The sequence below is a fragment of the Macrotis lagotis genome, chromosome 1, assembly GCF_037893015.1.
Source record: "Macrotis lagotis isolate mMagLag1 chromosome 1, bilby.v1.9.chrom.fasta, whole genome shotgun sequence".
Lineage (NCBI taxonomy): Eukaryota > Metazoa > Chordata > Mammalia > Peramelemorphia > Peramelidae > Macrotis > Macrotis lagotis.
In genome coordinates, this window is record NC_133658.1 from 323938333 (window position 1) to 323962844 (window position 24512).

Sequence of the window (24512 nt, forward strand, 5' to 3'; positions counted from 1 at the left end):
CAAAAGAACTGCTATAAATATTTTTGGTATATGTCTACTCCAGTATTGTCAAGAAAACCCCATGGATATTTATTGGCAATACTGTGATCCATGGGTTCACAGAGTTAGACATGAATAATAGCAACAACAAGGGTGGAGCCAAGGTGGCAGGTGAAGGCAGGAATTCCCAGAAACTCGTTCCCTCCAAAACTCCAAAAGTGGTCAGATTATGACTCTAGCCAAAATTTAGAGGGGCAGAACCCACAGAAAGACTGAATTATACACTTTCCCAGTCCAAGACAACTTAGAATTTCTGCAGGAAAAGTCTGTTCCACTGGGACCAGAGGTTGGAATAAGCTGCAGTGCAGCCCAGCCAGGCCAGGCACCTGGGTCTGTGGCAGAGGGGGCTGTTTCCAGATCTCTTGGCCCAGGAATCATCAGGGACAGCCAGAAGGGGTAGTAAGCAATCTCTGCCACACCAGAGTGAGAGCAGAGAGTAGCTCTGGCCTCAGAACAGCCCTGTGGTGAGAACCTGCAGCGGGAGTCCACAGAGCCACCCAGCATGTCCAGAGCTCTCAGCCCATAGAAGGTAAGGGGGTTGGGGGAGACTGCAGAGATCTCTGCTCTCCCTGTGGCAGGACTCAGTTGTTTGCCCACACTCAGATCCAGGTTGCAGTCTGGGCTCCCAATCACTATTGCCGAACAGGGACCATCCTCACAGCTCCAGGGCAGGGGGAGGGCCTGAACATAGACAAGAGAGCCATCAGAGCCTCTCATAAGACTTTGGTGGAATTAAGGTCCCTGTGGGTTGTCCCCAGCCCCCCCTCCCCCAAAGCCTTGGAAGTGTGGTAAATCAATCATAGGCTGAGGAAATGAGCAAACAACAGAAAAAGAAGAATCAAACCAGAAAAAATTACTTTAGTACCATGGAGGATCAAAATACATACTCAGATGATGAACTGAAGCTTCTGTATTCAAAACCTCCAAGAGAAATAGAAAAGTGGCTCAGGCTATGGATGAACTCAAAAAAGACTTTGAAAAACACTTAAGGGAGGTAGAGGAAAAGTTTGGAGGAGAAATGAGAGCAATGCAGATAAATCATGAAAACCAAGTCATCAACTTGGTGAAAGAAATACAAAAAATACTGAAGAAAATAACATATTAAACACCAGTTTAAGCCAAATGGAAATCGTAAAACAAAAGGTAAATGAGGAGAAGAATGCCTTAAACAGCAGAACTGGCTTTTTAGAAAAGGAGATAAAAAAATCTCTGAAGAAAATAACTCCTTTAAATGCAGAATGGAACTAAAGGAAGCAGATGACTTTGTGAGAACTAGGGAAGAAATGAAACCATATCAAAAAAATTAGAAGAAAATGTGAAATATGTCATTGGAAAAACAATTGACCTTGAAAAGAGATCCAGAAGAGATAATTTAAAAACTATTGGACTACCTGAAAGTCATGACCAGGAAAAGAGCCTAGACTTCATTTTCCAAGAAATAATACAGCAAAATTGCCTTGAGATCTTAGAAACAGAGGATAAAATAGAAATTGAGGGAATTCATTGATCACCACCTGAAAGAGATCCCAAAAGAAAAACTTCCAGGAATATTATAGCCAAACTCCAAAACTCCCAAGTCAAAGAGAAAATACTAAAAACTGCCAGAAACAAACAATTCAACTACTGAGCTCCATAGTCAGGATTACACAGGATCTGGTTCATCAGATTTGGAATATGATATTCTGGAAGGCAAAAGATCTTGGTTTACAACTGAGAATCAACTGCCCAGCAAAATTGAACATTCTCTTTCAGGGGAAAAGATGGACTTTTAATGAAACAAGGGACTTTCAAACTTTCCTATTGAAACAACCAGAGCTGAATAGAAAGTTTGATCTCCAAGTTTGAAAGTTTGATCTCCAGGATTCAGGGGAACCATAAAGAGTGTGGATGAGAAGGACTAATTATGAGGTACTTAATGATGTTGAACTGTGTGTGTTCCTGCATGGGAAGAAGATACTGATAACTCATATGAACTTTCTCATTTATAAGAGCAGTTAGAAGGAGCATATATAGGCAAGGCACAGGAAGGAACTGAATATAATGATATAATATAGTAAAAAGATGGAATCAATGGGTGATAAAGGAAAGTACTGGGAGGAAGGGAAAGGAAAGGAAGAAGGGGCTAATATATTTAACATAAGAGTCAAGAAAAAGCTTTCACAATGGAGTGGAGTGGGGGAAGGTGAGGGGGGAAATGAGAGAATCATCAGAAATGTCTCAGAGAGGTAATAACATGCACACTTAATAGGGTATCGAAACCTATCTTGCCCTAGAGAAAAATGAGAGGAAAGGTATGGGATAAGGGGGAATAGGTTGAGGGAAGGGGGGAATGGGTGATAGAAGAGAGGGAAGATTGTGGGAGAGGATACTAGGATACAACATACTTTCTGAACAGGGACAGGATAAAAGGAGAGAGAGAGAGAGAATGGAATAGATGAGTGGGGAGGAATAGAGTAGAGGAAAATACAGCTAGTAATAGCAACTGTGGGAAAAATATTGAAGCAACTTCTCTGGTGGCTTTGATGGGGAAGGCAACTCATCCAAGAGTCAGATCCATTGGAATCTGAACACAGATAGGAGTGCACTCTTTTTTCTCTCACTATTCTTGAGGTTTCTCATCTTTTACCTTTTATCTCACAAGATTATTGTAATAATATAAAATAAACTAAAGCAACAAAAATAATAGCAACAACAACAGTAAGAATTTAAGATTTCCATCAATGGAACACCCAAAGGGATGAAAGCATGGATCCTCAAGGATTTAAAGTGTGAATATTTGAATTATTTGTGTATGTCTTATCCATCTCCACACCTTTGCAAGCCTAAGTTTACTAAGAGCAGGAACCATGTCTTCAATTGTTTAATGTAAGACATTTTACATAGCAAGAGCTTAACAAATACTTTTTGAATTAATATGTTTATTTTTAGATTGTGATGAGCACATCCTACTCCTACCCACCTTTTCAGGGAATATTATTAAAAAGATGGCTACCATGAACCATCCTGGCATCATCAAAAATGTATCATGCTAGACCAACTTCTTTCCTATTTTGACAAGAATACTAGACTGGTATATCAGGGGAATACCATAGATATAGAATAAATGAATTTCAGGAAAACCTTTGATAGACTCGTTCATAATATCATTGTCGATGAAATGGAGGGTGTTAGGTAGATTTGGAAGTGGTTGAAGGACTAAACGCAGAGATTAGTTTTTAATTGTTGATTGATATTAACTTCGAGGGAGATGTATAGAGAACTTTGGGATTTATCTTTGGCCTTGCATTTTAATCAATTACTTATATGAAGGGATAGATAGATGGATGATGGCTGGCTGGCTGGCTGACTGACAGGTTGGCTGACTGAATAGGTAGATAAGTAGATGGATGGATAGATAGGTAGATAGCTGGATAGCTAGCTAGCTAGCTACATGATAGATAGATAGATAGATAGATAGATAGATAGATAGATAGATAGATAGATAGATAGATGATAGGTAAACAGATGGATAGATAAATGGATGGGGTGGACATTTATTAAGCAAATATCCATAAGGAGCTTATATTGTAATGGGGGATTTTTGTTGTTAAGTCATTTCAGTCATATCAAATATTTTGTGACCTCATTTGAGTTTTTACTGGCAGAGATATTGGAGTGGTGTGCCATTTTCTTCTCCAACTCATTTTACAGAAGAGGAATCTGAGGCAAGTAGGGTTAGGTGACTTGTCCAGGTCACACAACCAGTAAATGTATGAGACCAGATTTAAAGATGAGTCTTTCTGAGTCTAGACCTGACTTTCTATCCCTCTGGACCACCTAACTGCCTTCTATGGGGGAAAACATAAAAAGGAGCTGAAAAGTATAGACTTAGGGGAAAAATGCACGCCTCATTTGACCATGTCCAGTCATGCCTCTATGTATTCCTCTCCTTCTTCCACTCCTAAACTCCTTCCTACTCCATTATATTTATCTTCTTCCCCCTTATGAGAGATTCCTTAAGATAAGGGACTGTCAGGAGCAGCTAGGTGGCACAGTGGATAAAGCACTGGCCCTGGAGTCAGGAGTACCTGAGTTCAAATCCAGTCTCAGACACTTAATAATTACCTAGCTGTGTGGCCTTGGGCAAGCTACTTAACCCCATTTGCCTTGCAAAAACCTAAAAAAAAAAAAAGATAAGGGACTGTCTGGGATTCTTTTATTTGTATTTCTATCACTTTAGCAGAGGGCCTGGCACATAGTGATAAGCATGTTATGAATGTTATATCTATCTATGTGTCTATCCATCCATCTATTCATCCATCTTTCTATCTTTCCCTCTATCTATCCTCTTTCTTTCTTTCATCTATCTATCTATCCATCTGCTTCATCCATCTATCCATCTCTGTCTATCTTCTTTCTATCTATCTATCTATCTTCTATTTATCCTCTAATTCTCTCTATTTTTTCCATCTAACTATCTATATCTCTCTCATCCATCCATTCAACCATCCATCCATTTGTCAACCATCTATCTGTCAATCATCTGGCCATCTGTCTATCCATCCATCTTTACCATTTAATAGCTGTGTGACCAAGGGCAAAGCACTTAACTGTTTGACCCTCAGTTTCCTCACCTATAAAACTAATTATAAGATTAATAAAACCTGTGGCCCTTTCCTTGAATGGTTGCTGTAAGTAAAAATGAAAAATGAAAAATGTCCTCAGTTGATTGACTGCAACAAATTGGAGTTCTTTATCTGATTCAACATTCTGTTATTCACCGTATCTATCCCCTGATTCCTAAACCACTGAACTGGAAATAATTTAGCTTGGAGAAGAAAAAAGGAGACAAAGGGAGAGATTATGTGACTTGCCCAGGGAGATATAGCTAGTAAGAATCTGATGCTGCATTTGAACTCAAGTCTTTCTTACTACTAGCTCAGATTTTTATCCATTGTACCACCTTGCTGTTATGTAAATCTAAGCAATTATTACTATTATTAGCAACTCTATACTGTCCACACCCTTTGAATAAGAGATCAAAAGGGAGATGTGATAGCTGCCTTAAAGTATTTGAAGGACTGTCACATAAATCACAGGATAACAGCTAGAGCTGGAAGTGATATCAGAGGCCTTCTCACCCAAACCCTTTCATTTTAAATATTGGAAAATTGAAGTAGAGAGAAGAAGTTAAGTCACATACCTAGTGTCACATAAGGATTAAGTGGCAGAACCATATTTTGGACACAGATTCTCTGACTACAGACTACATCATTGTTGATGATGATGATGATGGTTGTCCTTCATTCTTGAAGAAAGCCATAATATCAGAGGTGATACCAAGACAAGCAAATGAATTGGATTTGAGTGAGGGGAAGCTATGCTAAATCACAAGCCTCACTGGAGGAGAGGTAATCAGGGTTAAGAGACTTGCCCAGAGTCACACAGCTAGTGAATGTCTAGTATCTGAAATCTGGATTTGAACTCAGATCCTCCTGACTCCAGGGTTGATGCTCTATCCACTGTCACCTAGCTGTACCACTATACTGGGCTCTAGAAGACAGAGTAGGAGCAGTGGGTGGGAGTTGAAATTTCTTGATGATAATAGTTGTATAAAAGTGGAATGTAGTGGGGCCCTTCCCTGCCCCATCTATTAGAGGCCTTCACGCAAACACCAAGTAATGATTAGTTAGGGAGGGGCATGGGATGCTGAGTGCCCTCCTAACTCTGAGACTCTGATTTCCTGAACTCCCCTCTGGTGTTTCCTCCATCCCAACTGCTTGGGCTCCTGGTTTTGAAACAACCTTTTTTTAAGTATTGTTAACTGACCATTGAGTTTCACAATCAGTCATCATGTCTCCTGGTTTTATCCCATTTCAGACATGGTTACCTGACCATATCCCTAGCCACTGACCTCTCCTTTTGCTCGGAGTACAATACTATCTCATTCCCTTCCTCCTTTGTCCAGTTGGCTGTACCAGAATGTGTGGGCTATCCCTTTACCTGCTCAGGTCTGGCAATGTACAAAGGCTTCAGTAAGTACTGAAGAGTCTGCCTGCTATTGCCACTGTTTGCTATGTAGAGAGGGACTGGAAGGTCTAAGACATTCAACACAATTTTGGAATTCTTCCTTTTTATTCTGCTTTGTGATTTAGTGTTTATCCTTGTATTTTCACAACATCAAATTTGTCTTGTCAAGGTGTTCCTCTGAAGAAGGAGATCTCTGGGTACAGTAACCACTAATCTGCTTTCATCTGTTGTCAGAGGGAAGGAATGTGATGACTGGTCTGGGCTGAATGAGATTAGGAAGGTTGGGGCCACATTTCATGATGAAATTTCATTTTATCAAATGTGGCCCCAGACTTCACTAGGTAAAGAGGATTTAATAGTATGCCTCTGAGGTCCTTTTTCTACACTCTTATGTTTCATTTCCCTTAAGTATGACATGATTTAGAGTCCCAACCCTCCTCATCCTATTTGCCCTCTTTTCCCTGGAAGGGATCCAGTTTATCAATTTCTCTTCTAAAAAGGGTGATCCAAACTTTGGACAATCTCAGAATCCCAGAGTAAAAGGGGGGGCTTGGACGTTATCTAGTTCAGTGGTCACTGGATGTGGATCTGGTTAGGAAACACCTCAAAAATATTCTCTTCAAGGGATTATTTTGCCTTCTCATGAGGACTTCAGCTGAATGGGGAACTCATTGTCTCCAAATGGTTCTTCTGAAAAACCATAAAGAGTTGAAGAAGTGTGAGCTGCCATCATCATCATCATCATCATCATCATCATTACTACAACTGCAATGACAAGAATGATGACTACTACTATCATTACTATCTCTACTACCACCACCACTATCACTACCACTATCGCTCTACTACCTTTACTAACACTACCATCACTATCACCACCACCGCCACCACCACCACCACCACCACTACTACTACTACTACTACTACTACTACTACTACTACTACTACTACTACTACTACTACCACTATCACCACCAGCACTACTACTATTACTACTGTTGACTTCCAACCATTTAAATCAACTCTGCTTCCAGTATTTGTCAGTTGGCCTGCTTTTGAGGAGCTTCTGCTGACTTATTTTGTAACCTTAGAGAGATCGTTTTCCTCTCTGAACTTCTCAGTCTCCTAATCTGTAAAATGAAGGAAATGGAACTAGAAAAATTTAAAAATTCTTTCCAATTCTAAATTCTGAAATGCAATACTTGACTGGAATTGCAGTTCCGTAGAAGAACAGCAGATGGTAGTGGAAGCTAAGCTAAAGTCTATAGTCCTTTCCTCCTGACCCCTTTCATTGGGACTGTCCAACCTGGGCCTGTCCAGCTTCTTGCTGAGTTTCGGCATTAGTAACTGTTCCTAGGACCTTTGCAAGGTTAGAGGTTGTATGAAGAAGGGGAAGGAAAAACCAGGTCCCTTCTCCAATGGGTGGAGGAGGGACCTGGGGCGGCTCAGCAGGTTTCATTGCTTCCCAAGACCAAGCCTCTGGGAATTTTACTCCTGTTCTTTCCAGTAAAACATTTTTATAAAGATGGAAACCCCAGCCAATTGTGGCACTGGAATGGGGGCTATGTTTTCTCAGAAGAGACGCTTTATTTGTGAACAAGGGAGCCATGAAACCTTTTAGAACAACAGTCTGACCTTTTTATAAGTCATGTGTAGAATATGAAATAGGAGTTTTAATTACCAAGCTTGGAATCAGTCCTACATGTTTAATATTTAATACTTCAAATGTCTGAGGGAGGCACTGTGTTGTACTGGAAAGAAAACAAGCCTATGAAGTTAGTTAACCAGGGTTCAAGTCTCAGTTTGACCACTAACTGGATTTATAACTTTAAGTTCCTTTTGGTTTGGGGGCCTCAGTTTCCTTAACAATAGGATGAAGGTTGCCCTAGATTTAGCAGTTCTCAAGCTTTTTGTTCTCAGGAACATTTGATATTCTTTGTTTGTTTTGGGTTTTGGGGGGGGCAAGGTGAGGAAGTTAAGTGACTTGCCCAAGGTCACTAGGGAATTAAGTGTCTGAAGTCAGGTAATACTTGTTATTCTTAAAGATTATTGATAATCCCCAAAAATTCTTGTCTTATATCTACTGATAATTTATTCAGTCATGTCCAGCTATTTGGGGTTTTCTTGGCAAAGATAATGGAACAGCTTCTCTAACTCATTGTCCAGATGTGGAACTGAGGAAGACAGGGTGAAATGACTTGATCAGGGTCACACAGTTAGTGTTTGAGACCAGATTTGAATTCAGAAAGATGAATCTCCTGACTCCAGGCCCAGCACTCTCTCCACTGTGCTACCTGACTGTCTTCTATTGATGTTTAAATGTTGTGTCATATGTATTCCAGGCTAAGAGCTATGAAGGGTTAACACAGAAATAGTTATGTGCTTTAACCCTTCATAGCTCTTAGCCTGGAATACATATGACACAACATTTAAAACTTAAAATGTCAGTGTGATTATAAAAATTGTTTTGACCTTATGAACCCTCTAAGCAGTTCCAACAGTCCAGGATCACACCTTGAGAACAGCTGGCCTAGATGAACTCTAAGGTTCTTTCCTTCTCTAACCTTCCATGGTCTAGGAATCAGCCTCCTAAAGTCCCCTTAACAATCTATATACCTGTATTTTGGATACTATTCAATGTAATATAGAGTTTCTTTGCTGTCTTTTCAGATAATAATCAAATACTGCATGAGGAAAGATTTCTATTATCTTCCCCTATGCCTAGGAATTGCTGTGAAACCATTAATTTGACTTTCTCTGTTCAGAAATGGACCTAGGGTCTCAGAAGAGTTGTGCCCAAATTTAGATCTTCCCACACCTGATATGCAACTTAGAGCTCTTTGCCAGTAGGCATAATTCTCCATTTTCAGCCTCATAAGGCAGAAGATAGGATAAAATGGAGGCCAAATGGGAACCTGGAAAAATTAGAACACAAATGGAAGATGGCATTGCTGTTACTTAACAGTACTTCATATGAAAAGAACCTGGGAAATCTTAATGAACTTTAAACTTAATATTAATTCATAGACTGATGTGGTAGCCCGAAAGTTAAGGTAACTTTAGGCTCTGATGTCTAGAAAGGAAGAAGGGAGATGATGGTTCCATTGTCCTCCATCCTGGTCAGATTATATCTTGAATTTTGTGTTCGATTTTGAGTGCCCTTGTTTTCAAAGGAAATTAATAAACTAGAATGAATTTACTAGAGGGTGACCAGAATATTATATGAACTGGAGAACTTGTCATAGGATGACATAGTGGAGGCATTGGGAAGGTTTAGCCGAAGAAGTGAAGATTTAGCAGGGATGTTATAGAGATCTCTAAGTTGTTGAAGGGCTGTCATGAATGAAGGATTGGGTTTGCTATACTTGAAATCAAGGAGTAGTACTTGAAACAACAGGTAAAAGTGGAAGACAGGCAAACTGAGGCTTGATTTATCTGAAGGCATTAGATTATGACTCTTCCAGACCTGGGGCCCTTATGCTTTGTTGCATCATCAACCCTTTTAGCAGTCTGGTGAAACATAGGAACATTCTTAGAATGTTTTTAAATGCATAACATTAAATACACAGAACTCCAAAGGAAATCAATTATATTGAAATAGTTATCAAAATTTATATATTTAAAAAAAACCAAGTTTACAGATCCTAGGTGAAGAACCTCTGCTCTAGCAATAATAATATTTAATTGTTCAGTCATCTACATAATCATGTAGATGGGGTTTTCTTTGCCAAAATTCTGGAATGATTTGTCATTTGCTTTTCCAGTGTGTTCTTATTTTGCAGATGAAGAACTGAGGGAAATAGCAGTTAAGGAACTTTCCAGGGTCACATAGCTAGTGAATGTCTGAGAATGTATTTAAATTCAGATCTTCCTGACTGCAAGACTAGTACTCTATCCACCTAACTGTCCCTAATAATAATAATATTCATATGTAACTTTTTTGGTAGCAAAGCATTTTACTTATATTATTTCATAATTAAACAACAATCTTTTGAGATAGGCATATCAAGTAATATAGCAGATTATAAAATGAAGAAGAGATATAAAGTATCTTGATAACAGTTCTAACTTGGTAAACACAAGAGCCAGGACTGAAATGCAGTTTCTCTGGCTTCAAAATCCAGGGCTCTTTTTACCAAATAAGTGTTGTTGAATAGTGAGTCCTCTTTCACTGGAGGTACTCAAGCAAAAATGAGATAACTTATTAGGCAACAGAATCATAGAATCCAAAGGTAGGAAGGAACCTCACTTCATCCATGCAGGGTCAGAGATAGAACCCCTTTTTACCACATCCCAAATACACCCAGATCATCCAGCCTCTTCTTGAAGAAGTTCAGTGATAGGGAAGTGAGTACATGTGAAGGTAGCCATTCTAATGTTTGTTGTTGTTCAGTTGTTTCATTTATGTCTGATTCTTCATGCTCTCATTTAGAATTTTCTTGGCAAAAATACTGGAGTAGTTTGACATTTCTTTTTTCATTTTACAGATGAGGAAACTGAGGCAAGCAGTGTAAAGTTGTTTTCACAGGGTCACACAGCAAGAAAGTATCTGAAGTTAGATTTGAACTCATAAAGATGAGCCTTCCTGACTCCAGATCTGATATACTCTAGTCATTATACCAACTAGCTGTCCCTAATTCTAATATTAGACACCTTTATCATTAGGAAGTTTTTCTATACATCAAAAGTTTAAATCAACCTCTGCAAATCTCATTCATTGCTCTTCATTCTGTCCTCTAGTAGATGGCAGAATCAGTTCTCAATGTCCTGTGACTCTAATTCCTTTTCCACATTGAGTGTTATTCAAAGACTTGGACTGTGATCATATTCTACCTACCATTCTTCCCAAGTCTTCCCTTCCTAGGCTAAATGTTCCCAGTTCCTTTAACCAATCCACACATAGTTTGTCCTCCAGAACCCTCACCATCCTTTATTTCTATGTTTTGATCTGTTTTTGTTTATATTTTTCCTTGTTTAACAAATTATTTTCCAATTAATGAAACTCTGGCTTCTCTCATTTCTACATCCCCTTCCCTATTGCAAAAAGGGAAAGAAAACCTTTGTAACAATTATGTATAGTCAAGCAAAATAAATTTCCTCATGTTTATATGTATATGTTTCAATCTGCATCCTGAGTCCATCCCCTCCCTTTCAGGAGGTTAGTAGCATGCATCAGTTCTCTAAAATTGTGATTAGTCAACACATTTCTCAGAGTGCCTAAGTCTTTCAAAATTATTTGCCTTTACAATGTTGTTGCTATTTTATAAATGACTCTGCTGGGTTTTTTTTTTCATTTTATTCTGTGTCAATTCATACAGGTCTTCCCAGGTTTCTCAGGAGCCATCCTTTATCATTTTTAATAGTACAATTTGTCTATGTATTTCCAAAAGTGTGTTATCTATAACTGAACACAGAATTCCAGGTTTGACCTTCCCTTCCTTATTCTGATACTATGCTTCTCCTAGGCAGCCTGGCATATAACATTAGCTTTTTGAACAGTTATGTCCCAAAGTTGACTCATATTCAGTTTGCAATTCAGCAAACTCCCTAGATGTATTAAAGAAGATTCCTGATCAGCTACAGATTATGGTGGATGCCCTCTGTCCCTTTCAGCTGTGAAATTTTATGACTATGATTCTATAAAAGAAAAAAAAGCCCAATTTTTCCTAAGTGCTGAACCTCCCATTTCTTTAACATAGTTTGGATGTAAGAAGGCTGAAGTATTTATTCTTGCCAAGAATTATTAAACTTTGAGCTCCCTGAATACTAGGATAGTGTCTTATCTAAACATTTCTTCCCCAGTGCTTGGCAATGTGCTGTGCACACAAGGAGATAGAGCATAAGTGTTGAATGAATGAATGAAAGGTGTTGAATGAATGAATAGACTGGAAAGCCAGGGATCAAATCCACCAAGGAAAGCTCATGGGTGGATCATCCTTGAGTATTCCCTTGAGCATCTAATTGGCCAAAAAGAAACAGCTGTTGTTAATATTTTGCTGCCTTTCAACTGCTTCAAGATGCCCAAGGTAGGGACTAAGGAGGCCTCTCCCAACTTCGAGACAACATGGAAAGAGCAACAAAGAAGAAAAATAGTCCTAGGAGAGAATGCTTACAGTTGAATGAACAATCAAAAGAGACAGAGCCAATTGTTGAGAGTGAAGCAGGATGCCACTGACCTTTGAGAGGGTGGTGGCCACACTAAAATATTATGGTCTGCAGATGTGACAAAATAAAGTGTAAAATGCAGAAGAAGTAGTAAAAATGCAAGTCCATCTCCTGCCTTTCCTTTTAGGTTTCAGTCTTTTGAAGATGAAGCTGGCTAGACAACAAAGAAAATGAAAAGGAATTCATGCTTAGCAAGTAATAGAAATAAAAAATAATAACCTAGTGTTTTAAGTCTCACTAATCATATTCCTCTCAATAATTATAAAGGGTAGTAAGTGTGAATATTATGATCACCGTTTTCTGGATCTGGCTATTAAAACTGAGAATGGAAGGCTCTTACTTTCCCATTCTCACATAGCTAGAAAGGGTCAGAGACAGAATCTGAACTCAAATTTCCTCAAAGTTCTAAGATTCACTCTCTCATATTGTTCTGCCTATTAATCCATTCAATTCAAATCCAAGAAATCCGTTAAAATTCATCCACTGGTTTTCTTTTCCTTATGTTGGAGAATGGATGGCTATAGAGAGGATGTATCTTTCATATGGTAACATCAGAAGCCAGGAAGGTGGGAATCTTTGATTCAGAGGTTTCACTGGAAAAAATTAGTGGGAAGTTAGCAACCTTTACTGGAAGAAATAAAGAAAGTAGATGTGGGATTTTCTGGAGCAGGGTCTAAGAGCAAGATACATAGCTCATAGAACTGGAGTCCTTTATTTAATAACTGCATAATGACTTTCCCCAAAATAGAAAGTTGTGGGCTTCCCATTGTTGAATTTCTTCATGAAGAAAGTGGATAACTAACGAGCATGTTTTAAAGATGATTTCTGCTCTCGTAATGACTTGAGAAGGAGTATAGCATAGTGGCTTGCCTACCAGAAAAGGAATCAAGAAGATTTGGGTTCAAGGACTACCTCTGACTCATGCTACCTGAGTGAGCCTAGACACATCATTTTGCCACAAAGGAAATGGTCTAAAACTTTGAACTACAACCGGGTTGCCAATCTGCATCAGCAAAAGGAGTTTATAGACTAGGAATGTCCTAAATAGAGGAAACAATAGATTCAAATTTCTGTTACCCCCTCCTCCCAAACATAGTTTGGTTTAAATCACTGCAAAGATCCTTTTCCACTCAGAGATTCTGAATCTATGATCCTATGACTTGAGAATGCTTGACACTTTGGTTGCTTTGCTTGAGGCTGTGGTATTCTATGTGGTAAGCTCTTTGTCCTGACTGCGCTGATCTGGTGGCTGGCTAAGTTCTTCACAGGTCATATGACCTAATTTCCATCATGAATCTGGAAAGACATCATTTATCTCCTCTATTTTGTCTACTTCCTATATATGCTCTTTGGACAAATGGTGCTTTTCCATATGTAAAATTTCCTATGAAAATAAATTACTTCTGAGCATTTTAGTTAGCAAGCTAAAAATTTCCCCAAACCCTTATCTCAGTACTCTCATCACTGTGAGCCCTCCCTCCAACAATGCAAATAATAATTCTTCCATAGCAAAAAAATTCTTTCCATAGAAAGCTAAGTGGTGCAAAGGATAGAATGCCAATCTGAAGACAGGAAGACTCATCTTCCTGAGTTCAAATCTGGCCTCAGACACTTACCAGCTATTAAGCCTATTTGCTTCAGTTTCTTTCTCTGTAAAATGAACTGGGAAAAGAAATAGCAAACCACACCAGTATCTGCCAAGAAAACCCCACATGAGATCACAAAGAGTTAGACATAACTGAAAACAGCTAAATGACCAAAAATCTCTTTACTTTCATAAAGAGCTAAAATTATGATAAAATTGTGATAAACTGTGATAAAAGTGTGAAATTATTATTTAAAAAAATCATCTCTTGATGGTTAACCAGTCTGGTCTGAGGTTACAGCTAGATGGCTCTCTTCTTGAGGTTACAGTTAGATGGTGTTGTGGATAGAGCACTGAACTTGGAGTCAGAAGAATAAGAATTTGAATCCCACTTCAGACACTTAATACTTACTTGCTGTGTGACCTTGGGCATATCACTTCACCCTGATTGCCTCACCTCCAGGACCATCTCCAGTCATCCTGATTCATATCTGGTCCTCAGACCCAGATGGCTCAGGAGGAGAAGGTGAGGCTGGTGACTTAGCACAGCACCCTCCCACTCAAATCCAATTCATGTGCTTGTCATAGAATCACCTCTCCTGATGTCTTAGTCTTCTTTAAGAACAAAGGACAAGCATCATCATCTCTACTTTCTAGCTTGACACAACCTACAGAACTTGTGTTCCACTTGAAGCTTCCTGAACAGTGAAGCATTCATTAAAGGAGGACTTGAAAGACAGATACAATATAAACAGTGTATATTTTAACCCTGCATTATCGATCAATGTGCATCCCCACTATTTAAAAGGTGAAATTTGTGTTCATGTGTGAGTTGTTATTGGGTGCTATCTGCTTAGAGGCATTAAAATCAAAGATTTTAAAAAATGTTTATAAGAGATTAGTTAATCCAGATCAGGCAGGGCTTCTGATTAGGCATAGCCTCCATCAAGTGTTGGGATCTGGGTGACTTTGGGAGCATCTGGATTAACCTGACTCTGCTTCTGTCAAAAGATAAGGCTCAAGCATGTGTCTATTCTAGTATAAACTACAGCATAAGGAGCCACCGTTTAAGGCCAGGAAATAAACCTTCAACATTGGAAGAAACAACAAGGGGAAATTATATTCTGGATCTCATTGTCACTAAAAGGGAAGAACTGGTTGCTGGTAGAGAATGAAGAATCAGAACCCAATGGAAGACAGAAACCCTTGTTGGAGTTTATAATATATATGACCAAAAATATCTGGACATAATCTCATATATACCCTCATATGTGGGAAAAAAGATTTCAAAATGTTCTGAGGAAAGATAATTAGTTTCACATGGACTAAAATTCTACAAGGGAAGTCAGTTCAGGAAGGATAGGAGATGCAGAAGAATAAAATTCTGAGGAAACAAAGCAAAACAATTCCAATTAAAAGGAAAAATGTGAGATGTCTAAGGAGTCTTATTTGCTGTGAATACTCAGCAAATTCAGCAAAAAGACTTTAAAAAGCAATGTACAGATGGTGAAAGTGTTATGAATGATCTGAGGCTAGCTGTGGATAAACAGAAAAATGATAGTAGTGTATTGTGTTTTGTTCTCAAAGTTACATTGGGGAAAAAAGGATCATGAAAAGGACAGGACCTCTGCTCATGAAAGATGGAATGATGATACAGACAGCTAGCTGGTATGCTGCTATGATATCAAGCCCAAATAGAAATGGAGGCCATACATAATATAATATAATATAATATAATATAATATAATATAATATAATATAATAATCCATATATAAGGATCATTACATGTTGCATATTGACTTAGTTTTGAAATGTAATATCTTTGTTTTATTATATTTTATTTATTTTTATTAAATTTATCCCTATTGCATTTTAATTTGTTTTGGTCAGCAGTTTGGGACACTTGAAGCTATGGGGTATTTTGTTTGGAATATCTCATGCAAAGGATAGTGAACAGAACTTGGAATCAGGAAGACCTGAATTTGAATCTTACTTCAGTAACTCAATAGCTGTGTGATCCTGGTCAAGTTACGTAATCTCCCTTTGTTTCATTTTCAACATCTTTAAAATTAGGGGTTGGATTAAATTTTTAAGGTCTGTTCTAAAGTTAAGGTCCTATAACTGACTGATGCAGAGTTGTTTAATCCACATTTTGCTTCTATTTTTCTACACAAGGTTGGAGAAAGATCTTTGCACTGAAAATGATGGAACAAAAATGGATCATAGCAAGTGAATATCCAACAAAAGTAAGGAAATTGCAAGAGAGCATCTAGTTGCCCTTGATGAATTCAAATCACCTGGCCCAGATGAACTAAATCCTCTTGTACTGAAAGAATTGGCTTATGTTATTTGTGAGCCACTCTCAGTGATATTTGAAAGGTCATGGAAAATGGGAGACATACCATAGGATTGGCAAAGGGCAAATATTGTCCTGATTTTTTTTAAAGGTAAAAGAACAGAGTTTGCAATTGAAAAGTGAATAAGTTTGATTTTTATTCCTGGAAAAATTATAGAAGGGATCCTAAACAAGATGGTTAGTGAATGTCTAGTAAAGGAAGCAGTGACTTTAAAAGGGCCAGTATCCAAAACAGATCATGCCAGAGTAACCGAATTTCCTTTTTTGACAATATTACCAAGCAGGTAGACAGTATTACCAAATATGATAGATATATATTTATATTTTTAACAAAATATTTAATAAGGGGGCGGCTAGGTGGCATAGTGGATAAAGCACGGGCCCTGGAGTCAGGAGTACCTGGGTTCAAATCTGGATACTTAATAATTACCTAGCTGTGTGGCCTTGGGCAAGCCACTTAACCCCGTTTGCCTTACAAAAAAACCTAAAAAAAAATTAAAAAAAATATTTAATAAGGCATTTCATGTAATTCTTGTGAAGAAGAGGAACTGATGTGGACTAGACAATAATACAATTAGATTAGATAATTACAATTAGATTCAGAAATGATTAAAAGAACAGATATGGAGAGTGCTTTTTAGTGACCCAGTGTCAGTATAGTAGGTATGCAGTGGAGTATTACAGGGGCTTGGCCCTATTAGGCCTAACATTTTTGCCAATGACTTGGGTAAAGACATAGATGACATGCTTATCAAATTTACAAAACACATCAAAACTGGAAGGATATTGAACACATTGGATAATAATAATAATAGTAAGCATCGATATATTATTTACTGTGTGCTAAGCACTCTTCTAAGCAGTTTATAAATACTATCTCATTTGATCCTCACAACAACCCTGGGAGGCTATTATTATCATTATCATTTTATAGTTGTACAAATAGAGCCAGAAGTATGACTTGCCCAGAGCTAGTAAGCGCCTGAGGCCAGATTTGAACAGAACCAGGCTACTCTAGACTGAACTACCTAGCTTCCAGGATCAAAGAGGCAGGATCCAAAAAAAGATATTGAAAGGTTAGAGCATTGTGATAAACTTTTTAAAAGATAATATTTTAATAGAGAGAAATGTAATATCTTTCATTTTGGTTCAAAAAATCAACTTCAAAAATGTAGGATGGGAGAGTCATTGTCACACAGCAATTTGGCTTGAAAGATCTGGAATATGCTTTCAGATTGGGTGCAAGTCAGCAATGTAATGTGGTAGTTAAGAAGTTAATGTCATCTTGGGCTACATTAAGAAGCAAAACTAAGCAGAAACATCGTGTAGTTCCTCTGTATTCTGTTCTGATTAGAACAGAATCTGTAATGTATTCAATTCAGTCCATCATAGTTTAAAGATACAGAGAAATTGACAATCAGCCACAAAATGGTTATCAATATGAAGGAAGCCCTTGCACCTATGTCATATGAGAATCATTTGGAAAAATTGGGAGTATTTCATCTGAAGAAGAGAATACTGAGGGGGTACATGATAGTTGTCTTCAAATATATGGAGAACTTAGAGGTAGAAGAGAGATTAGACTTGTTCTGTTTGGAATAGGGGACAGAACAAGAATGAGATGAAAGTCACAAAATTGTGATTTGATGTCAAAAAAAGCTTCCACATGAGAGTTATCCAAGATATGGTCTCTCTCTTTCTCCCAATGAGGCGAATGTCTCTCATTAGAAGTTGGGTGAACTCTAATTGCAATGTTCTTTGAGATATGGTTTGGACTACTGAAGTACAATCCAATTCAAACATTGTAATTCTGCTGGGGGTTCTGTGACCACTAAGTGCAAGTATTCCAAAACCTCTTGACCCAAGCACACCCATGAGAGGCAGCAAAGGCTTAAGGTTGTCAAGATATAGCTGTTGCTTACCTTGCAATGCAGAGTCATCAATGCTTAGTCCTTGGGGGGTACTATATGTCTAAAACCTCAAGAATATTGCAGCACAGCCCAATTTATGAGACTTTCCTCAGGGACACATCCAATACAAGGGAATACAAACATAGACACACATGGAAAGTCACCAAGGCAACTAGATTCCCCAGAGCAACACTGCTTTTCCATTAAAAGGTCTCACCTAGAGTGTTTGCCCTATCTCTTGTCAACACATTCAGCTCTATAGCCACCATATAAGAGCCAATTTAAAAGATACTAGCCCAGAATCTTGGTTATTTCTGCTTTTACAGGATTCAAGGTAATATCAAAGAGGGGAAGAAATTGAGTCTTCCTTAGGTTTAATAGCTATTCTCACACCTCAATTGTCCTATTACCCTGATTATTTTAAGTCAGACAATGAACAATTACATGTCTATCATATGCCAGACAATAAACTAATTTTTGTGTATGCAAAGAAAGGCAAAAATGTGTAGTCCCTGTCTTCAAGGAGTTCACAATCTAATGGAAGAGATAAGATGTAAACAATTAGGTACAAACCACATACAGTACAGATAAGAAATAATAAAATGAAGGAAGGCTCTAACCTTCCACAATACTGGGCCCCAAAAACATCCTCTTCAGCAGTTTATATGTTCATAGATTTTTTAAGTTTCTTCCTCAAATATTACAAAGTCCATAGAATGTGGATTATGGAACATCAGAACTGGAAAGGCTCCTAGAAATCACCTAATTCAACCCTTCATTTTACAGAAGAAACTGAGATTCATAGAGAAGTGATTTATGAAAAGTCTCTCAGCTAGTGACAGAGAGATAGGCAGGCAGACAGAATGTGTATTAATTATTTATTATTTGACAAATACTGTGACAAGTGTTGAGGATACAAATACAAGTCAGTAAGATAGTGCCTGTCTCCAAAGAGATTACATTCTAATAGGGGAAGATACCACATAAAGGAAAAATGGAAAGGGGAGGGGAGAGAATGTACCTTTTGTCGGGACAATGTGATAGGTCCTTATCTCCTCTTCAGAATAAGAATAGCACATGTAAGCAAGGTGAAACTTGACTGGATGGCAAAATGTAAGTTTAATCTCCTACAGAATCACCAATGAGGAGAGAAAGGGCCAGGGTGGAGGTTTTTCATTGTGATAATGCAGCAGACAGGGAGAGGGAAGATTTCAGAGAGTTGGTACATGAGAGAACTGGAACTCAAACTCCAGTATCTTGTCATTTGGACTCAACACCTTATTACTCTATTTGCTATATGAGCATGAGAAAATCATATTTAAAGTGATACACTTTAGGTTACATGACTTATGAAAACCTAATCTACCCTTAATGTAGAAGCAGACTAGGACAAAGAACTTCAAGGCATAAAGTATACTACCCTCAACCAAATTGATATATGACCATATATTCATATATCCTATATGTTCACAGAAAGTCAGTGGTAAAGGACCTCAGATGACATCTAGTCTAACTCATTTGGGGCAGGGGAGAAGGGGTGTTGTTCCTCTTTTTAAATTTTTATAAGGAATTCAGGGTATTAACATTCCCTTGACTGGTATAAGTAGCCAAAAAGATGATAAAGTCAGAAAAATTGATTAGATCTCAAGAAAACTGTTTAGGGGGCAGCTAGGTGGCACAGCAGATAGAGCACTGGTCCTGGAGTCAGGAGTACCTGAGTTCAAATCCAGCCTAGACACTTAATAATTACCTAGCTGTGTGGTCTTGGGCAAGCCACTTAATCCCATTTGCCTTGCAAAAAAAAAAGAAAACTGTTCAAAAGAAATCTATGATGTCAATGATATAGTTTCATAGCACTTGAGAATTTATTTTAGTTATCTTAGACAGTAATTATTTTAAGATTACAAAAGACTATGGATAGTATTATCCCAAATAGAAACCAACCCATTAGTAATTTGTAACCAGAAAATTACTTTTTCCATCTCTGTAAAGTTCTTTTTGTATATGGTCTTTTCAAAGATATCCTTTATTAAATATGAGAAGAGGATAGGTCTACCTTTGTAGTTATTTTTAACACTGGATCATCTTCAGTCATAAAATAGACTGGTAGTTGAACAGGGGTCCATTTTATTTATTATTTGGCAGTTTTAAGAAGAAAGCATCTTGGGGTGGCTAGGTGGTACAGTGGATAGAACACCGGCTCTGGAATCAGGAGTACCTGAGTTCAAATCCAGCCTAGACACATAATAATTACCTAGCTGTGTGGCCTTGGGCAAGCCACTTAACCCCATTTGCCTTGTAAAAAAAAAAAACTAAAAAAAGAAGAAAGCATCTTATGGAATTGATAAAGGACTAATCTTAGGATCAGGAATATCTGGGTTCAAGAGAGTTCACTGAGAGCTTAAATAACTTGCCGAGGGTCATAATTCAGTATGTGTTCAGTTAGTGCCAGGATTGAAACAATATTTCTTGTTCCATGTTACTGCAAGATATTTCAGATGTTCCCATTTTTAGATGACTGTGGACTGATTTTATTGAGTCCTTAAAAATACTTATAGGATCTCTTTAATAAGATGATAGTCTCTTAATAATAATAAGGCAAGCATTTCACACAAGAACTACATAAATAAATACATAATAACTACACAAATAAAAATACATATTGCCTTGATAATGATGTGTGGATGGGTGAGCCTTCCATTGAGTTAGAATGTAAGTACACATATCTTGGAAAGACCGCTCATATAGAGAGAGCAAGATATAGAAATGGGCAACTAGAGTGCTTCACAGCTATCCTCTCATTCCAGGTCACCAGATCAGTGCATGACTGCCCCCCTCTTAATGTCATATAAAGAAAAGCAAAATACTGTAAGGAAATGCCCCTTTTTTGTACACACAAAAGGTAGATTGGATATGGGAAGTAAAGGAGAGAGAAGAGTCTAGAACATGAACTTTGTTGACTATGAAGATGGTGGTGTCCTCATGAGAACAGGAAAGCTTGGTAGTCAGGTGAGTTTATCAGGGTGTGGTGGAGAGATAATGAGTTCATTGTGAGTGTGTGTGTGTGTGGGGGGGTTGATTGACTTTGAAATGATATCAAAATTACTGTCTTGCTTAAACAGCCACAGCTATGGTGTGGAAAATTTTTGATTTTCTATGGTATCAGGTGTTGAAATGAATGAAATCAGCACCATGGCTAGAGATCTCTCAGGAGTTTCGAATGCTGGTTCTTACACTTCAGCCTCCCATATACTCTACACTCTAACTTCACTGACCTATTTGTTTCTTACCTGCTTCTTACCAGTTTCTGACCTAAAACACATTTCCTTTGCCCCTTGGGTCACCTGCCTTTGCACTGATTGTTTCCTGTTCGTAGAATTATCTTCCTTTTCACCTTCCTGTCTTAGTTCTGACTTCCTTCAAGACTCAGCTCAAATTCCATCTTTTACAGTAGAATACACCACCCCCAACACCCCTCCCCTCTCCAAGCTTCTAAAGTTCTGAGATTACTTTCCATCTACTTAGTTACTGACATGTCTCTTCCATTTAAAATGTGAGTTCAATGAGGGCAAGGACTATTTTTATCCTTTTTTCTATCTCCATTTCTTAGCATAGGGTCTTTTACTAAATAAATGTTTGTTGACTTATTGACCCAGGTCTTCTTTTATTTGAGGTTGGTTTTGTAAATGATTTACAAAATTACTTATTACGATTTTATATCCATCCTTATTATCCTCTATTATTATGTCCTATTATATTTTATCCTATTAGATTTGCCAAAATATTCTTTTTGTATCCTCACACTGTCACTGAATGTGTTAGCTAATTCTCTAGGCTCTGTGTCACCTGAAAATTTTGTAGGCATGCCATCTGTGCCAATATTTAAGTCATTGATACAACTCTTAAAAAGCATGGAGTCAAATATAGGTCTAAAGTATACTTACAAGTTAAAATAAAAGATTTGATGATTAATCTTTGGATTCAAGCCTGAATCCAAGTACAGCTAACTTCCGTACTATTGTTTCACCCACGTCTCCATATTATTCACATGAATAGTATGAGATACCTTGTCTCTCTATTGTTGAAATCCAAGTATTCTATGTGTTAAAGGTTAGAACTTGTAACAGTCTGACTCAGACAAGATGCAAATTACTGAACAACCAGAAGCAAGGAGTAAGAAAAATGGATTTCCTTAGCTCTCAAGGTAGAGTTGTAACACACAGGGCAAGGATATATGTTGATGGTTCTGGTTCAGGTTTGTGTCCTATTCATTTGAGTGCCAAGACTTTCCTATGTCTCCCTTTTTCAATAAGGGAATTACTCCAATGGTAGCAAATGTGGCCCTCATAGAGTGGAAAATCTTCCAGATCTGAGAAGGTGGGAGGCTACCTAATTGAGTACTTTTATAAGCCAACATGGATGCCAGGGACCATGCCAGAGCCTTCTAATAATTATGAAACAAAGAAACTTGTGTTCTCTAGCTACCTATGTGGCAGGGACTACTGTCTAAGAGCATCTCCCAATTTCCAAGTGGTTGTAATCCTACTTGCCCTAAAGCCTAGAGAATTCTCCATTGAAATTCTTTCTATAACCATGGCATCCTGTTAATCTGTGAATTTTGGCATTTAGTAGTTTCTAAGTTCCATGCTCCCATTTTTTAAAATTAGGACTATATTTACCTACTTTTTCCTTTATTACCTTTTCTTATCTTCATAATCTTTCAAATATCACTGACCATGTCTCAGCTATGCATTCTTTATCCTGGAATGTAGTTCAGCAGTGACATTCTTTAGATTGGGATGTAGCTCATGTGGACTGGTTATTTGAACTCATTAAAAGAACTTTCTTGGGGCCAGCTAGGTGGCACAGTGGATAGAGTATTGGCCCTGGAGTCAGGAGTACCTGAGTTCAAATCCGGCCTCAGACACTTAATAATTACCTAGCTGTGTGGCCTTGGGCAAGCCACTTAACCCCATTGCCCTGCAAAAAAAAAAAAAAAAAAGAACTTTCTTACTGCCCTCCCCCCCTATTTATCTAGGGTCTCAGCTTCCTATTAAAAACCATTTTGTTATGTCTTTTTTAAATTCAAAGTTTATTCTTCTTTTGCAGATAAAATAGAGGGGAAATAAGAATTTAAAATTCTTTTTTTTCCTGAATCATTAGCTCATTAGTAACAATATCCTGTTCACCCTGAACAATCATTATTTCTTAATATATAACTCCCACCTTTGATGTCCTTGACATTTCTTTCTAGTTTCAGCACCTTTAATTCTTTGGAAACTATTCTTACAAGACTACCACCCATTTGTATCCGTTTTGTGTTCCTGTCATTATACATGTCTTTAAAAAAAAATCTAAGTTTGCCAACAAGTCCCTAGTACCACAGTTAATTAGTAAACATTTATTAACTTCCTATTGCATTGTGCTAAGCTCTGGGGATACAAATACAAAGTCCCTGCCCTCATGGAATTTACAGTCTAATGCAGGAAGACAATACAAAAAAGGAAGCTGGAAAGTGAAGAAGAAAATTTTATTTATTACCAAGAAGGCTATATTAGAGGGAGGTAATTGTATAACTTGAAAGTATTGTTTTGTAAAACAAAATAAAAAGCATAATAAAACTTTGTTAAAGGAAATTTCCAATGACACAAAGAGAAACAATTCCAATTAGAAGCAAAAAAAAAAGTTGTCTAAATGTATTGATGTTTATTTAAGGAAGGAAATTATTCCAAATTTTCTCTCTCAACTGCATGCTATTTCTTCTTCTTTGAGACGTTCAAAATTTCAAAGAAGTCTAAATAGAGATGTAGATGGTTGGAAATGAGGAGGAAAAACTGTTCTGAGTCTCCTCCTTAAATAGAAGTTCCAGACCCCATGGCCCTGTCTTCCAGTTAGAGGATCCAGGTAAGCAAAAAGTACTGATAACCTGTAAGTATCAGGCAGATCAAATATTTCAGGGTAATGAGATTTTTCTGGGATAGGCCAGTGAGTAGAGCACTGGACCTAGAGTCAGGAAGACTCATCTTCCTCAATTCAGATACTCACAAGCTGTGTGACCCTGAGCATGTCACTTAACCCTATTAGCCTCAGTTTCCTCATCTGTAAAATGAGCTGGAAAAGAAAATGGGAAACCAGTTCAGTGTCTTTGTCAAAAAAAACCCAAATGAGGTCATGATGAGTCAGACATGAGTGAACCAACATAACAGTAAAAATAAGATTTTCTATTGATATGTTCCCTGGGGAAGAAATGCATTATGCAAAGTCTCAAAGAAGAAAAATGTCATGTATTTGAGAGAGAAAATAACTAATTCTCTTCCTAAAATAAACATCAGTACATTTAGAGAACTCTTTTTTTCTTCTAATTGGAATTGTTTTTCTGTGTCATTGGAAATTTCCTTTAACAAAGTTTTATTATGCTTTTTGTTTTGTTTTACAAAACAATACTTT

At 37.7% G+C, this 24512-nt stretch overlaps 1 long non-coding RNA gene across 2 annotated transcripts in view; it reads left to right on the top strand.

Annotated features, from left to right (window-relative positions):
• Window positions 1-24512, top strand: part of LOC141517407 (uncharacterized) — a 78526-nt gene that overhangs the window by 43470 nt on the left and 10544 nt on the right. The window contains exon 3 of one of the 2 annotated variants that reach the window (XR_012476844.1): window positions 15975-16045. This is a non-coding gene — a long non-coding RNA (uncharacterized LOC141517407). Of the gene's footprint in view, window positions 1-15974; window positions 16060-24512 lie in introns of those variants that run through there. The other variant, XR_012476843.1, reaches the window with a different exon arrangement.